The sequence below is a fragment of the Passer domesticus genome, chromosome 14, assembly GCF_036417665.1.
Source record: "Passer domesticus isolate bPasDom1 chromosome 14, bPasDom1.hap1, whole genome shotgun sequence".
Lineage (NCBI taxonomy): Eukaryota > Metazoa > Chordata > Aves > Passeriformes > Passeridae > Passer > Passer domesticus.
The window spans coordinates 2,776,478-2,793,015 of record NC_087487.1 but is presented as its reverse complement, the minus strand read 5'-3'; the positions used below and the strand labels follow the sequence as shown (position 1 = coordinate 2,793,015).

Below are 16,538 nucleotides of genomic sequence, written 5' to 3'. Positions count from 1 at the left end.
TTGGATTTGGTCATGCAGAAACTGAGGGCTTTATCAGCTGAAGAACTTCTGTCAAAATGGGATGGCAGATGTGGAAGCTCACCAAAAGTACTGCAGGGCCAGTGCCTTTCTTGTGCCTGGGTGGAAATTTGCATTGTTCCAGTCCTACTGCTAAGCACTGACCTCGGATGAAATCGGGTCGTGTCCTTCAGCAGCAGCGGCCTCGTTAAGATGCACGCAGAACAAAACAGCTGCAATCCAGGATTATCCAGGAGAGGGGCTTCATTTAAGAAAAACGGCCTCACGAAGGAATTAATTTAGGCTCCAGCTGATTGCGTGTTTGCATTTTGTTTCATTGTGTAATACTTAGAGCTGTTAAAACAATCTTTAATGATCTGCCAATTTGCAAATTAATTGTTTCACCTTGAAGCCTTTTGCGGATTTAATAACTTCAGTAGTTGTGCAGTGACAGCAACAGGGGATGGGGTGAGCATCCAGATGCTGTCCATGGCTATGTCCAAGGAGTGGCAGTTCCATCTGATGGATATTCTGTGCCTCGGTGGTGGGGATGGATAATCCCTGCGTGGAGGGTGTTCAGAGGGGCTGTCACTGCTTCACCCCTCCTTTCTGAGGACAATGGATCACAATTCCTGAGCCCATGGAATTGCTGCTGCCTTTGTTCATTGCTTCCCATTAGGATTCTGAAATCCCCAAGGCTTGAAAACTTGTGATTAAGACCTTAGATAAGTTAGAGGCCAGTTAAAAAAGGTATTTGCTTCTATTTCAATTTATTGAGTTGTTACAATAAAAATTCTTATTTTATAAGGCATTTCTTTAAAGGAAAGGAAAAACCCAATCCTGACATTCAGAGCTCTTACATTAAGGTCATAAATAATCTTGTCCTTTTTAAAGTCCTGTGTGTGCACATTCAGCAGGGGTAAAAGCTGGTGCCACAGCAGAAGGGTTTTTGGTTGATCTAGCTTTTTCCTGTGCTTTGGCTCTACAGAGATGTATTAATTATTGACAAGACTGGCCTAATCCAAAGTCACTGCAGGCTGAAGCATTAATTTACCCTGTAGCCTGCTGTGAGTAAGGAAAAAAATGAAAATTGAGTCTTTCTATATATGAGCACCATATTCTTGAAGACAGAAGCGTGGCTTGGTGCAGTGTTGGGTGTGAGTCTGGGGTAGGCTGAGCCTGGGCTGGAGTGCTGTGTCCATAGCCAAGCTCAGCTTCTCTGGCAGAGAACAACTTTCATTTTCACTGCAGAGCCATCCAGGGCAGCCACTGCTGCTGAGCTTGAGGGCTTTTTGCTGCAGAAATGGGGTTAAATATTGGTTATTGGTAATTGTAGTAGCACTCAAGCTTTGAGCCATCAGCAGTCAAAGTTAAGGTAAATATGATGTTTCGAGTCTTGGCATTCCAGAGAAATGGTTAATTATGTTTGGAAGGTTGCATTGCCTTGGGTTTTCTTTCTGTTGAGCTGTGCTATGTTCCAGAGTCCCAGTGGCTTTAAAACACTTAATTTGCATCACTGAATCAGTTATCCTCTCGCTGACTTTTTAATTTGCTTCCTCCCCCATCTTGTAGATTTGCTGCTAATCTGCCCTTCATTTTGAATAACCACTCGCCCCCAGTGCAGGATGCACAATAAACTGGTCAGTCATTTCAGTTACCTTTGCAAGAGCTGCTGCAGAGCTGTCGCCTGTGGTTTTAGATTAACAGCAAGGTATTTCTGTTTATACATGAATTTCAGAGAGTTCCCTTGTTTCACGTAAAGTATTTCTTAACATCTAATCCACATCTGGGAAAAAAAGGCTTTTTGTAGAGGCTGTCAAGAAAGGATACTGTATATTCTTTATTAGATCTTACAGAGGGATTTGGGCAAATTAGGGGAAACTGATTTGGTCTTAGTGATATTTCCATTATTTAAGTTCTCTGTAAAATTAGATTTGTAATGTGGAACTGGTGGGTGCCTGAGGGAAGTGAGCATTTGCAGGTGCCTGAGTAGGTTCTTAGATCCTTAGAGGGCAAATAACTTCCCTGGTGTGGGAGCTGTGGTGCTGAGGAGGTGCTGCTGGTTGGACAGGGGGTGCTGTGGGGAGAAACTGCTCTGGGCTGAAGAGGTGATGGGGGAGAAAAAAGAGATTAGTTTGTGCCAGGAGGTGTGGAGAGGAGGTGGATGGCTGTGGGAGCTGCTGCTGCCTCCTGGCACAGTTTGAGTCTGTGCTGCTCCCTGGGCTGCTGAGGAGCTCTGGTGCCTTTCTGGCCCATGGGCTCTTAATTCTCAATTCTCAGTCTCCATCCCTGGTGACCTTTTCCTCCCCTTGCAGCACCTGTTATGCACGAAAGATCCAGTTGCTGCTTATCAGAGGTGGGGATGGTGACTCCTCTCCCAGCCCCATGAATTTGGACTGTGTAGCTCTGGTGTTTGGAAGCCCCCACACCACCCAGCCCCTGGAGGGGCGTTGCTGCCTCACAGAATGGTGTCCCATGGTCTCTTTGCCTGTCTTTAACTTCTTGGTGTCCTGGGGGACTTCATAAAGATCACTTCCTCCAGCAAAGCTGCTGACATGGAGCAAAAGGCATCAATAAATTATTCATGTGCTGTTCATTTTCTGTGTTTAGGAATTCATGCAGCTTCACTTCAAAATTCCCTTCCATGGCTGAAATGGAGTGAAATCGTTGCATACTAAGTTACTACGGTTTCATTTGGGGTGAATTACTGTGCATTTGGAACTGAGGCTTTGAAACAAAGTTGCATAAAACCTCCCACTGTAATGTTAAATACTGACAGTAGGTCCTATTTGAAAGAGTTCATGGGCTTTACTCCAAGGAGGGCTGGGTTTTGGACAGTCACTTATGTGAAGAGAGGTTGTGTACTGTTTATAAAATGATTTGTGATACTTTAATACTTTATGAAGCTGAAGCTTCAAACTAGGTGATTCTGAAGTCCTCAGGTGTTGGTTTTGTTAAAGAACAAAACAAAACCCACAAGCCACACTCCTCAACTTCTCCAAATCCCCCAGGCCTGTGGTGTTGATTGCTTCTATCCCATTTGTCATGTTATTTTTCAGGAACGTGTTTTCTTTGTAATTTGGAGGAAGTGTGAAATGCTGTTCTTTATCTCATTTTAGCAATTATTCAAGAGGCAAATACACAGATATGCATATAATGTGTATCTCTATGTAATTCTGTAATACTCTCACTCTTCACTTGTCTTTGGTTCTTCTTTAAGTATTGGATCGTGCTTCTGGACTTGTGGGAAATCACTTTTCTTTAGACCGCAGATTTAAATGTTCATGAAAATGTCCAATTTCTTTCACAGGCACTTTATTTCAGGCACTGAAATGCTGGGAAGAACACACTGTGGAGGTAGATGGGGAATTTATGTCTTTGAAATGGCATAAATTTCAAAAGATGTAAAGATGTTTGAAAGCATCTTCCCGTTTGCAAGGGCAGCAAATGAGCAGTTCTGTTGGCCTTGCTTATGGGAAGGAGTGACAAGCATTAGTGTTTCCTGCCTGCTTACTAAAGGAGCACTTTGCAACAGCTCAGTCATCTCAAAACCACTTTTATTTTTCAGTGTTAGCACAACTTGTTATTGTAGTTTGCACTGAATTATACAAAAGAAAAGAGAGAGTCAATGTTTAATTTCTGTGATGGCCCTAAAAGGGTTTCCGTGATTTGACAGCATTTGTCCTGTTACTTTGTCTGGAGGTGTTTTGCCTTGGGCACAACGTGTAATTCACTGTAGCTTTTAAACCAATTTCCTTCTCTTGACAGGCTGGAGAAGAGCCTGAGGTAGACCCTGCCGTGGGATGAGTCACTTGGTGGAACCAATACTCTGTTCAGGAGGAGCTCCAGAGAACCACATCCCGCAGGGGATGGAGCAGGGGGACAGAGGGGCTGGCAGTGCTGGGGAAAGGAGCCAAAGTCTGGGCAGTGATTTACCCCAGCAGTTTGGGTGTGTCAGCTCTGGGTACTGGAGCAGTGCAAGGGGAACGAGTTACAGACAGTGGCCAGGCTCTGGGGTTCTCACTCACAAAGGAATAACAGAAAAAAGTCACTGTTGGATGGCTGCAACTGAGCTGCAGGTCCGGCCCAGTGTGGTGTTAGTGTAAGTGGAGACAACTCTAGGAAATACAGCCTGCTGAAACAACAACTGGGCTTCCAGCTGGTTCTCATGCATTCCCTGCATCCCTTTGTGGTACTGCTCCTGCACCTCTCCATTCTGGAGTGAGGTGCTTTGGAAATCATGGGGCTGCTGTGCCTGGTGTGCAGGTTCTCTGCTGCAATTAATGCTTTCTCCTGTCTTAGTGCACTGCTGCCCTGGATCACTCAGAAAGCAGGAGTGGCTCTGCCTCCTCTCCCTGACTAGAGCTGGGAAGTGTTGATGTGCTCCCAGCTTTAGTCTGTTTGCATTCTGCCTGTTAAACAGCAGTGGCAGGATTTATGTATGAGTGCTTCCAAAAAACTTCAAACCAGCGTGCCTTTTTTAGGATGCAGGTTGTTCTGTGATGGCAAATACATTCCTGAGAATCTTTCACACTCAGTGATGGGGAGCTTTCCACACTTGTTGGTCATCCAGTCAAGTGGTCAGTTATGTGTGTTAAAACCAGGACTTCTCTAATTAAAATTTATGGACGAAGAATTGAAATACATTCTGATGTTTTATGGCATCATTCTGTGCACATAGCTGCTGCTTTGGAGTTGCATTCAAATTCCTCAACCTAAAAATTAGGTTTGCTGGAGGGGCTTTCTGCATCACTGACTTTTATAGGCATTTGTTGTGTTGACTTCTCAGTTTGTAAGTTTGGTCTCTGTTGAAGGAGTTGAATCTGAATATAGATTTTTAATAATTTTTTACCCATATTGGGGCAGAATTCATAGTTCATGTCACATTTTTCTGGTGGTGTGACTGTAGAGGGGGTTATGGCACATGCATTTCCATTTGTAATGGCAGCACTGGACTATGTGGCACTTGGGGACATGGTTTAGTGCTGGGTTAGGCTCAGTCTTAACTGTTTTGTACAACCTAAATGATTCTGTGATTTTATGATTGCTCAGGATTTGAGGTTTTTTGAGCACTAACAGATTGATGCCTGTATTCTCCAAGTTCATGTAAGAGGAGAGGTGTGAAAGGTTGACCATGGTGTTCATTAAATACTTTGAAACCTGTGTTTGCCTTAATCACAAAGCTGTTATTTTGTGCCTTTTCCGAGGTGTTCAGAGTCTCTCACTGCCAAGTGCTCCAGAGAGCTCCCAGCTCTGAGGAATGAGGAATTGGTATCCAGGGGCTCTGAGGTACAGCTGAAGCTGGTGGGAGGGAGGGCTGGCATCAGCCAGGGGCCATCTCTGGCACCAGCAGATCCCACAGTGCCTCTGGCTGAAGCTCCTGGGAGGGGGCAGGTGTGGCACAGAGCTGGGCCTTGGGAAGGTCTGCAGTGGAGCTGTTCAGGCCTGGAGCAGTGCTTAGTGCAGTGTCCTTGAGAGCAGGAGATACATCTCCAGTGACTGCTACTAATAATGGGGTGATTTGAAATGGAGCAGAATGCAAGGAATCTTGTTTTCTGGGAGTAGCTGTGTTCAGCTCCGTGCACAGACGCTTTACAGAGCTCGGGGTGATGGAGGGCAGAACCCCTTGAACACCCAGGGGAGCTCAGTGTGTGCCCTCCTACAGGGGAGAAGATGTGAGTCAGTTCTGAATTCTGGCAGGATTGCCCACTGTGTGACCTCACTGAAGGACCACCACTTCCATGGTGGAGCAGTTTCTTTGCCAGGAGAACCAATGTTCTTATGCTGAGGTGCAGGACAGATCTGCAGCTGAGGCCTGGCTGTGTTAAACGTGCTGCAATTTCATGGTGCAGACACATCCCATCCCTGCCAATGAGTTAAATAAGGAAAGAACAGGCCTTGGGAATGGCATTAAAGTTGTACAGGAGAGTTTAGCAGAGACTAAGCCCCCAAATCTTTCCTTTTTATGTTTAGAAAAATGCTGTTGTTTTTGTATAAACATCTGGCTGTTTTGTGTTGGCTGGTGCAGCCTTGTAGATACAGCGTCTGCTGCTTTTATTTAAATTTCCCCTGAAGATGCAAATTAAAATGAAAACCCCACAAGATTCCAGCCGTTTCTGCTTCACGTTGCCGTGGAATTCTGCTCTTGAAAAGCTCTCTCTTAGGCTTTGGTGGATTCTTTTCCTGCAGGGACAAAAGAATTCACCAGTCTGAAATGCATGAGAAGAAGTTGGAGCAGCTGTAGGAACAGACCTGTGGGGCTGAGAGTGTTCCATTGCAAAACCCCTTCCCTGTGGGGTGGGAAGGCATTAACTGCACTTGGGGGACAAACTGGAGGGACTCACAGGGGAGTTTGGGGGACCCTGATGCAAGCACATCTTTGGGGGACATGTTTAGCTGGGTTTAGAGAGGAGGTTTGCTCCTGGGAAAGGCAAAGCTGGAAATATGGGACCTGCAGCAATGTCTTTCTAGCTGACCCTGGATTAACTTGTCAACAGCAGCATTACAAAGCCACTTGATTTCACAAAATTCTCAAGCTTTACAAATAACTATTTCCTGGATGTGGAAGATTAATGCTGTTTGTATTGGTGATGCCCATCTTTGCAGATGCCTTGTTTAAGAGCACTTGTTGATTTTAATTTTTGTTAAAATTGGCTAAATAATAGCTTCAGCTTTTTCAGTGAGACTCTTTTAAAGGCAAACTGGCATCCTGGGAAAACAAGCAGCTTGCACTAGCTTCAGCTTGCACTCAGGAGTCGAGAAATAACTTTCCTTTGAGTGTGTCGTGGTGTTGTTAATCCACATCTGGCAGTTCCCTTCTGTATACAGTTAAAATCCCATCACTGTTCTGTGGAGGATGGAAGCAAAGTATCCAAAACACCATTACTGAAACTTCTGCCATGGAAAGCTTGCTGCTGCTATCTCCTAATCTGTTATGTTCTTTCATTTTTTGAAATTGCACAGTTTAGCCTCATTTTTAAAAATACTATTTGAATTATATAAACCTGTTGAATTTGCTAGATTTCATTATAAATGTAATTTCAAATGGAAAATACTCTAAGCTTTATCTTTTTTTTTTGAGTGTCGTCTTATTTCAGTTAATAACGGTTTTATTATTTTTCCCTTTTTACATTTTTTTTAAAAAGCAACAAACCAAATTGTTTGGTTTGGGATGAACCCGATGAAAGAGGGACAGATAAATGCACCAGATAAAGCAGGTGAAGGGGAAAGTCTGATAAAGCAAACATGGACACTATAGTTTGGTATCTGTAGGAAAGTGACTGTCAACAAGGAGTGCAAGTGCTGCCTCTTTGCAGCCTCTTTTTCTGCTCACACCTCGGGGAAAGGAGATTGTTGTCCAGCTTTGGAAAGGGAAGATTGATTATTTTAAAGTGCTTAAAGCAGCGGCCTTTCATAGCAGTAATTGGGATTTATCTGAATTTCCATCCAGTTTCACTGGCCCTGGAACATCCTGAGCGACTCGGCCAAGAAGAGTAGGGGAGCAGAAAAATTGTTTCAAAGCTGAACTGGTTTTGTGTTTACCTTGATTTCATACACCAGACTTTGCCCTCAGCACCTCTGCTGTCCAAATCCATTCTCTTTCACGTTGTGGACCCGATTTTGTTTCCTTTGTGGAGCTGCAGTACTGCTCTGGACTGTGTCAGTTTTCATCTGGAGCACTGTTAGACTGCATGGTCTGGGGCTTCCTTCGAAATTTTACAAAATTCTGAGTAAGTCTGGTTTTAATTTTGACTACTGCCTTCAGCTTGAGAGACGCAGAAGTTCAGTCAAGTATTTAATTTCTTTGTCCTGTTTTGACACTGTCATGTCTCTCCTTGTTCTCTCAGTCTTGCCTTTCTCAAAAGTAGGATTACTTCTGGGAGACCTGCCTGGCACGAGATGGTGAGAGCCACTGCCTGAAGATAGTTGGGTTTGTCAGCTGGAGTGTCTTGGGAAATTGCCTATCTATAACCCCATTCCCGTATGTTTTTCAGCTCATAAACCTCCCGGAAATAATACAACACCACCAATCTGGTGAAGGCTCAATGTGCAGAGATTGCAGGTGGCCCTGTGTCTGTAACAGGGAGTTGCTGTGTTTTTAAGCCCCGCAGCTGGGGTGGGGGAGGCACTTCCCAGAACCCTCTTTTCCCCAGAAGAGCCATTTTGCAGAATAACATTCCTCACAGAGGGCACAGCCCATTGTGTTGGTTGTTGTGTTGTACTTGTGGCTCGTGAAGTGCTCCTAGGAAGAGAGAAGAGCTTCCTGGTGAGTGCCCATCGAGGCCCTGAATGGCTCAGGCTGAAAAGAATTCCCTTTCCCATGGATTCCCTCTGTAGGAGGCCGGGCTGTTCTGACCCGGAGCAGGCTGTACTCGCACACCAGCACTCGGGGGCTGCAGCACCAGGCCAGTGCCGCTGGTAACAGCAAGGGCATGCAGCAGGACCCTCCCTGAGCAGAATCCTGCTGCAGACACCACACTGGGAACTTGGGATTTTTCCCACAGTAGATTTCCCTTTCCTCCTTGCAGTCGCTGGAGCTGCATTTGTCACTCACTTGGGAGCTTTGGGCCTCTTTGGGAAAACCCAGAGTTTTCCTCCTAATGTTGCTGTGAGACACGTTGAAATTGCTTTGCATTGCTTAAAATGAGGAGCACAGCAAGTCTGCAGCCTTGTGCTTTATTTTAGATATGCTCTCCTGATCCCAGTGGAGGATCCCAAACCTCAGAGGAGTTGGGTTTGTTTATTTCTAAGGGAATTTGCTCTCAAAATGTCAACTGTTGTTGTTCTGCTTTGTGCAGATACAAAGGGAGATGGTGGTGGTGGAGACCTGTGTTACAACTGCAGGGACAAACTCCCCCCAGCCCTGTGTTTCCTGTGGGAAAGGGATGCTGTAGGCAGGGCAGAGTGTGCAGTGACAGGAGAGCACCTCAGCCTTTCACAAGGATCTTCTGGAAATCACCTTCCAGACACAGCCACCTATGTGGGGCTGGGGCTGCTCCAGCTGGGGCAGGAGGTGGAGACTGGGGGATTGGATTTCCCTTGAAAGCTGCCAGGATTTCACTAAGTGGAGTTGAGGAGACTGAAAAGATGAAGGGATTCATTTTTCTTGCATTTTGTTGCTTTTCCTTCTAAAGAGTTTTTTTGGGCAGCCTCCCCAAAGACCGTTTAGTGTTAATAAAGTGGCCCTTGCTTTTTATCCCAGTTTGGAGAATTTCACTTTTTTGCTCTTAATGTTCTGTAAGAGAAACTCCCTGTCTGTGCTCAGTCAGGGGATACATGTGCCTGCCATTATGAAATCATTAAATGTTCATTTTTTATAGGTGACTGGCCAAAAAGGAATCCTAGAATTCTCTGTGCTAGGCAGTTGTAATAGTATGGAATCATTTCAGCTTAATTGAACTAGAAACGTTTTTTCTTATTCTGATATAGAGCTTCCGAAGCTTTACCTCGCTTCTCGTGCATAATTTATTGTTCATAGTCATATGTAACCTTATGAACAGTAAGGTTTTTTGTAAGAGAATGGATTTGCTCCCATTTGATTTCCAAGGAGCTGCTTACACACAGAGGTTGCACTGTAACAATGTGCAATAAACCAATTCAGCAGAGTGTGAACTCGTTATGCATCTGCTTTACGTGGCTTTATCCTAAAGCTTTATTCAAGTGTGTTTTACTATGGTTACTTTTTGTGCTGATAACTCTTGTGGTTTTTAATGTACTCACAGCATTGCATGCTGATCTGTAGCTGTCTGGTGAGGTAAACTGTACGTGTTTTTTAATAGGGTTTTCAAAAACTTAATTTTTATTATTTTTTTGTAAATAACAAGTGTGTGTGTGTGGGGTTTGTTTTATCATCTTCCTGGACTGTAGCTTCAGTTATTATGCCTTTCTCCTTCCAGTTGTAATGAATGAGTCACTTCTGTTTATAAGGATTTGGTTGTTTACTCTGACAAATCCTTGATAGGAGACACTCGACAAGATCTCAGTAAATCAATTTGTTCAGGATCTATAAGCATCTCATTAGCATTTATTTGCAATGTTCATTGTAAGCTCAGCTGCAGCTGTTGAACGCCCTGAATCTCCCAAAGATTTCCAGGATTGTAAGCATATGTTTTGAGATCGTGCTTTAAGTGGAGGAATTTTGTGGGCTTTTTTCCCTCTTTTCATTGCTGCTGCTAACAAAGATCTTTTTGAATGGAACTGCAGGCTCTGTGTCTATAATCTTTCCCATTTCTTACTGCTGAAAGCTTCGTTGGAAAAAAACATTATTGCTGGAGTGGCATGACTGAGAGACCATTCTTGCTTTTCACTTCCCCATTGGAGGCAGGACGAGGCTCACATTTTCGCTCTAGTTTCTGCAATAATGGTTAAAAGGAACAGCGAGGCTTTTACCGTGCCCGAGTGCTGGCATTGTTTGGGCCGTGCAGCCGGGACTGCTGAGGCCGGGCCGGGGGAACGGCTGGGCCCGGGCCGGGGGAACGGCTGGGCCCGGGCCGGGGGAACGGCTGGGCCCGGGCCGGGGGAACGGCTGGGCCCGGGCCGGGGGAACGGCTGGGCCCGGGCCGGGGGAACGGCTGGGCCCGGGCCGGGGGAACGGCTGGGCCCGGGCCGGGGGAACGGCTGGGGCCGGGCCGGGGGAACGGCTGAGGCCGGGCCGGGGGAACGGCTGAGGCCGGGCCGGGGGAACGGCTGGGCCCGGGCCGGGGGAACGGCTGGGGCCGGGCCGGGGGAACGGCTGGGGCCGGGCCGGGGGAACGGCTGGGGCCGGGCCGGGGGAACGGCTGGGGCCGGGCCGGGGGAACGGCTGGGGCCGGGCCGGGGGAACGGCTGGGGCCGGGCCGGGGGAACGGCTGAGGCCGGGCCGGGGGAACGGCTGAGGCCGGGCCGGGGGAACGGCTGAGGCCGGGCCGGGGGAACGGCTGAGGCCGGGCCGGGGGAACGGCTGGGGCCGGGCCGGGGGAACGGCTGGGCCCGGGCCGGGGACAGCTCTGCCCGGGCCGGGGGAACGGCTCAGCCTCGGCCGGCTCGTGTGCCGGCAGCACAAAAGGGGCCAGGCCTACCTGCAGCTCCTCGCCATTGATTTCCGATACAAATCTCATAATGGGCTCTTCTGAAGGAGTGGGGCGGAAAACCAGGCAGATCCCGGCAGCTCAAAGGGAGCTAACAGCCCGAGTTACCTCTCGCAAGGTTTTTACAAGGGGAGGTTATTCTCGGTTTTGTTTTCATTTTGCAAATGAGGCTGCAGGGAATGAGAAAATCAAGTGAAAAAGCAGCTTTTTGAGAGAGAGAGTGGGTAATTGAAATAGTGCCCAGCCCAGCTTGGAGCCAGTGCCTGTCCAGGGCACACAGAGATCACACTGCTGGCTGTTAAAGCTTCCCTGGAAGTTCTTGGCAGTACCAGTCCTGGGAAGGAGTCTATGTGCAAAATGGTCCTTTTTTCCTCTTTGCCATAGCAAATGGCAATGCCTTACTGGCAAAGCAGACATGGGGATTTCACACTTATCCATAATATTTAAATTCCCCTGACTCCCTGCTGTCCGTACCTCCCCTTAACTGAGATAACCTGAGTTTATTTTCATTTTCAGGCTGGGGAACTGGGGCAGGCTGCCTGCTGCTCAGGGAGCAGCCTTCAAAAATCACCTTTGTTTCTGCAAGTGGGGCTCACATTCTTTCACTGGAATCAGTACCCAATCTGCTGACGTTCTCCTACAAGTAGCCTGCACTCCAGCAAGCTGTTTAAATATTATTTTCTAAGTTCCTTTCCTTGTATGGCATCGGAAATACCACAGCTCATTCCAGCTGCCTGCTAGTAGATTCCTGGTGCTCCATGTGTCTTGCTAGGCTTGACCTCGTGTGATCAATAGTTCAGTGAAAATTGATAGTGTGTTTTCAGCTTGGCTTAATAGTAGATCAATGATTTGGGGAGACTCAAACTACCACCTGTACAAAATACTTCTCATGGAAAAAAATAGTACCATTTATGCTGAAAAAATGATCCAATAAGAAATGTGAGTTGGAATTGCAGGCCAGGATGCTGAATGCTGAATCTGAACGTACAGCTTTGGAGTGAAGAGGAAAACACTTATGACAGATTGTGTCAGTATTCCTGCTCCTGCAGTGTGACACCAAAGAGAGCAGAGTTTGGAATGGGCACAGAACTCCAGGGTTGTACTTCAGAAGATTGAACCAAGGTAGCTGTGAAGACAAAGGGCAGGTGTTGTCCATTTCTTGAGATAATGAAGTCCAAAAGGCCTGCCCTGAACCTCCAGCAATGGCCACGTGGGAGCCATTCTGTCCCAGAGTGGTGTTCATGTGAAGCACCAGGGGAGTTCTCCAAAGCCTTTCCCAAACCTGGAGTGCTGCTCCCTGCTTGTGTTGGCTGGCCCCAGTCCTTTCCCTCTGGGTCTCTGAGCAGGCAGTGGCCACATCCCTCTGCAGCTGGGAGCTGCCTGGGTTCCTGCCTGACCCCTCATCCCTGGGCAGTCCTGCTTGGCCCCCTGGCATTGGCCAAGGCCTTTTCCATCCTGGAGGCTGCAGTCCAGACCTGCCATTATCTTCCAGACATGGGGGGTAGTAGCACGCCTTCCTCACAGAGATAAACCCTATTGCCTCCTCTGCTTTGCTCTTTTATTCCAGAAGTGTCTTTGTGTATTAAATTACCACTTTTCCAAGTCTCATTGTTAACTGTGGAATGGCAGAGAGTAGATTTGTCCCAGCATCACCCACAAATAACAGAAGGGTGGCCAAATCCTGCCGTGGCACTCAGTGGTGGAGGTAAGCCTTGGAATTGTTCTCTCCTGACACTGGGATCACTAAAAGGTGATGACAAGAATGTGGCTAAAATGCAGCTTGAATTTAATTTAAATTTAAGCTTTAAAATAGTGTACTCTGGTAGGATACTCTAATTGTAACTTGAAATAATATCTTTTTTTAAGCCCCTTTGTCTTTCTTTAGTAGCTGCACCTGTCCTCTTTTCAAGGTTACTGGTGCAAGGTGGGAGGAGGAGCTGCTAATAGGGGAAATTCGGAGTGAATGAAATAGAGGGGGTTTTGTGTGGTGACTGAAAGTGAGGGTCTGAGGCAGTTCTTAACAGTCCTTGGAGATCTGCAGTTTTAACCTTGAGTTCTGTTGTGGGGGAAGAGCTCCCATTTCCCATCTGATCACTTAATGAAGACTCAATTAGATTTTTGGCATAGCATTTAGAGAATGATCTATGAGTTGCATGCAAAATTAATGACATTTAATTTAATCGATGAGATATCAAAGACACCTTAGTCTAATAGTAAGTTTTGACCATGATTTTTTTCCCTATGAACTAAAAGCAAGTTCTGCAAACTTAATGAGCTACTCTTGCAATGTTCTCAACTTGCTGCTTGGGTGTGAGCCTGACATCTGCTGGGCTTTGGTTTGGTGGGGTGGTTTGCAGCCAGCAGCCCTTCAGACAGGTGGGTTTGGTGCAGCAAGGACTTGGGACAGCTCATTGTGCCTTGTGGTTGTGGGATCTTGCTTTTCTCCCTCACGTGTTCCAGACAGAGCCCTCATTACAACAGAGCCCTCATTACAATGTCCTTCTGTATTCTGTTTTTTCCATTGTGTGGTCCTGCAGCATAGCCCCAGATTTTCAGTATCTCTAGATAATTATTGTTCTCAGATCTCTGATTAAATATCCTCTGTTAAAAATAGCTCACCTAGATTACAGTTTGAAGAGGTGGCACTTTGTATCTGTTAACAGCTGAGTGGGGAGATGAACCCCAGGGACTGCAGACAGGCCAGAAGTGGGGCTTTGTGCTGGGAAGCCCCTTGGGCAGCCCAGCTCCCCGCCTTGGGCAGCCCAGCTCCCCCCCTTGGGCAGCCCAGCTCCCCCCCTTGGGCAGCCCAGCTCCCCCCCTTGGGCAGCCCAGCTCCCCCCCTTGGGCAGCCCAGCTCCCCCCCTTGGGCAGCCCAGCTCCCCCCCTTGGGCAGCCCAGCTCCCCCCCTTGGGCAGCCCAGCTCCCCCCCTTGGGCAGCCCAGCTCCCCCCCTTGGGCAGCCCAGCTCCCCGCCTTGGGCAGCCCAGCTCCCCGCCTTGGGCAGCCCAGCTCCCCGCCTTGGGCAGCCCAGCTCCCCCCCCTTGGGCAGCCCAGCTCCCCGCCTTGGGCAGCCCAGCTCCCCCCCTTGGGCAGCCCAGCTCCCCCCTTGGGCAGCCCAGCTCCCCGCCTTGGGCAGCCCAGCTCCCCCCTTGGGCAGCCCAGCTCCCCCCTTGGGCAGCCCAGCTCCCCCCCTTGGCCAGCCCAGCTCCCCCCTTGGCCAGCCCAGCTCCCACCTCCCTGAACAGGCTCATGAGGAGGAGAGTTGGATTGCTGGAGCAGCAAAATTAATTTGGATGCTGAAGTGGATCTAATACCATTATTGGTTGAGTCTCAAATGATCTTGTCTGTGCTGTATCAAAGCCCATGGGTTTATCAGCTGCCCTGTTGATAGGTCTAGCTTGATTTTTGCTTTAGAAATCAGCAGGTACATCATTTGCACAGCTGTGCTGATGTGCACGTTTTTATGTATAAGTATATAGAAATAAGTCAGTATATAACTCAGTGTAAGATGTTTAAATGCTTGGGTTTGACCTGTGAGTGCAGCTGGGGAGATGCAGGTGACCCAGCTCTGGGTGCCCAGATTTGATACTGTTATGTAATGTCTCATTTCATAAGATTCCTGACACACTTCAGCCCGTGCCTTGCTGAGCTCTGGCCCATCTGCCTGCCCTGATTGTGGTTCCCTCATTTTTGTTATTGGCACAGACTCCTGTGACAGATATTTACAGTCCCCTCATCCTCAGGGATGCAGCCCTGCATGCATTGCTGTGGCTGGGGAGGAGATGCTGCTAGAACTGGAACTGCTAAGCAGAGAAATTGAGTGATTTTACCCTCCCTCTCTTACTTTGTGTTTACAGAGATGAAAACAACTTGTATATATGCAAGTCATGTATTTGAAAACTTTGGGAGACAAAGTAATTACACTTTAATATTGGCTGTAAGAAATCTGTGCTGCAGAAAAACCCTAATCAAATAAAGGCAAAGCATCTTACTTTGCTTAATATTCTGTGATTTATATTCTCTCTGATGTGCAAGCAAGGTAATAGTGCAGCAAGGCAGGGAGGACCTCAGCCATGCCTGGTATTGAGACAAAGCCAGAAAACCCAAGAAAAGCAATGTTTTACACCAACCCAACAGGTTTTGAATTTAAAAAAAAAGTGAACACGATAGGGTTTTGTTTGTATTTGCAGAATGTGCTGCTCAAGTGCATCACATCACAGATGCTGCTGCTTGTGACCAGTTCCTGACCTCCGTTTTCCCCCCTCCTCCCATAATCCCATCTGTAGCATGGATGTTCCTGTTTTGGAGCTGATACAATGAGTTTACATGCTCTTGTCTGGGACTTTTTCATGGTTGATGGTGACACAAGTGCTTGCTTCTCCTGGAAAGCAGCATTTCACCCTTCTTAGAGCTGAAAGGAGCTGGTTCAATAGCTCTGTTTTCTGCCTGTAGTTCCTAAAGCAAACAAAAAACCCCACCACATATTATATGACAATTTTTCTCGTGGAATTTTTTTGTTTAGAAAGTGTAAATTACTCTGCTAGAAAACAGAGCTTCCCCTTTGTGATAGTCATCATGTACTGTGAATTACTTGAAATAAAGCTTTTTTTTTATCCCCTTAAACATAGCTTGGAAGTGCTAATGGCAGACTTAGAGGGACCACAATCTAATTATCTGATTATGCCGTGATTTAGGTGGCTTTAGGTTGGGAGAGTTTCTCAGGAGAAGGCTGTGCAGGCTATTTACATAAACCCTCGGAAGGGACAGGGAAAACGAGACCAAAGGAATTTTTAGCTCCTGATGGTGTCTGGTGGTGCTCGGTGGTGGCTCTGTGGAGGCTCAGCCCTGCGGCTCCCAGCGTTTGTGGCTTTCTCTGGAAGGTGCTGCTTGGGCACTGGGACAAATTACAGCAGGGCTTCTGACAGAACCTGGGAAAAGCTGTGCTGGTACATCTTCTGGAGCTGTGTAAAGGCTTTGTATTTTAATGCCCTCCTATCGATGTGCAGTATTTAAAATAGAAAGCTTGTTGTGGCAGGCGCTGACCTTGATGCAGATGGGAAGGATGTGCCAAAACCATTACATTGATGCTGCCAGGGACCTCAGGTGGAGGAGAAAGGCTGCCCTGGCAGTATGGGGAAGGTTGGATTGAAAGGGAGTGAACCAAAGACAGCAGTGTAAGGGTGCTGAGGTCCTTGTTCTGTGCTGCTGGTGATGGCTGCTGACCTGGGACAGAGCAGTCACAGCAGAAGCTGTAGCAGCTCTCCCCAGCTGTGCAGCTGAGGAGTGGGGTCAGCCTGTGGTTTGGAGCTGGGCCAGGGTCCAGCTGAAGTGAGGAGATGTCTGGGGACACTGCAGCAATGAATGGTTCCAAGTCAGGCTTCACCATGGCTCCATGTGTCCCTTGGTCCCTGGACTCGTGTGCTGGGCTCTGGGAGCCAGAAAACCCAGGTTATGTGGTACAAACCAACCCATCATG

The 16,538-nt window shown here is 47.4% G+C and overlaps 1 protein-coding gene and 1 long non-coding RNA gene across 8 annotated transcripts in view; one reads left to right on the top strand and one right to left on the bottom strand.

Moving 5' to 3' along the window:
• NEO1 (neogenin 1) overlaps positions 1 to 16,538 on the top strand; it is a 173,645-nt gene that overhangs the window by 24,235 nt on the left and 132,872 nt on the right. The gene's annotated exons all lie outside the window — the stretch shown is intronic.
• LOC135280758 (uncharacterized) lies at positions 10,002 to 11,412 on the bottom strand. Its single transcript, XR_010347604.1, has 2 exons — positions 11,055 to 11,412; positions 10,002 to 10,349 (listed from the first exon to the last, which is right to left on the bottom strand). It is a non-coding gene; the product is annotated as an uncharacterized LOC135280758 (long non-coding RNA).